Source organism: Triticum aestivum, chromosome 6B (genome assembly GCF_018294505.1).
Source record: "Triticum aestivum cultivar Chinese Spring chromosome 6B, IWGSC CS RefSeq v2.1, whole genome shotgun sequence".
Lineage (NCBI taxonomy): Eukaryota > Viridiplantae > Streptophyta > Magnoliopsida > Poales > Poaceae > Triticum > Triticum aestivum.
Window position 1 is genome coordinate 295,632,296 of NC_057810.1, and position 1,222 is coordinate 295,633,517.

Here is a 1,222-nt window from a genome sequence, read left to right on the forward strand (position 1 = left end):
CATTGTCAATATTTGTTAATTTCATTTTTGAAACAGATTCCATACACTTGCCGTATAATAGATTACAGTTTTACTATAAAAAATAAAAGATTAGACTTTTACAAATATAAATTGCTAGCAAAAACAAAGAAAAGTCCATATAGTAATGTTTTGAAAATAAATTTATAAAGGAAAGTAAACTCTATTTCATATAACACATATTAGACCGTTTACTTTACTTGCCTTTATCTAATTTGGTAAATTGTGCATTTGTCCTTACCGTGGCTGCACTGGTGCATCCATTCTCTCTCTCATCTTTACTCATGTTCGTTTTTGTTCTTTTTTCTACTACTATAAAGTAGCTGTCTTACGGTAGGGCTATAGGGCTCTCTCGGCCACTTGCTTGGTCGATTCTAGTCTATAGTATACAACCAGAGGGTTGACGCGCGCTTTGCCGCGCGGTAGTCAGACATGAGTTAAGCCTTTTTCTTATTTAACATGATATTTGAATTAAGATGACTTTTAATTGCATTGATGATTTTCTTTTTTGTTGGCTCTGCTCTTGTTCTATAGAGATAATCTATCTATGAGGTGAACAAAATTGTTTTGTGGGTGGTTGTGATATGATATTTTGATGTATAACACATCAATCAACATATGAGTGTCACGTTCGCCTGAGAGTGGATCCAAGCAAATAACGCATGGGCGATCCACTCACTTACAGGTGGGTCCATTAGCTACCCAAAGCCCTAATGTACCAGGAGCCAACATTCCTAGATAATTTAGAACATTAAATTATAAGATATGGCAAGGGGAAGTAAAAGAATTAAGCAACCGTATTTGAAAAAATATATAATGTTCAGATCCGCCATTCAAAATTCGGCAAAACTTCTAAACAAATAAAGAAATTGGACCAGCACCACTCATCAACAAACAGGCAAGCAGGCTAGAAAAATGTTTAAGACCTAGACCATGCAAATTAATGAAATTTACCAACACAATCCAAATTTATACAAACCAAACTCTTCGGCCGAAACTAACAAAAACCATTTCAAAATTTTGGGTTAAACCCAATTGCTCCAACCGAATCAAGCCATCAATTTGAAGTAGATATCACCAAATGAGCTCTTGACGTCAATTATTCCCTTGCAACAAGCTAATGTTGACATAGATTAGAGGAACTCCAAGGGTGCCGACATAAATTGTTCGCGCGTGTCAGTTTGCGTCCAAACGGATGAAAATA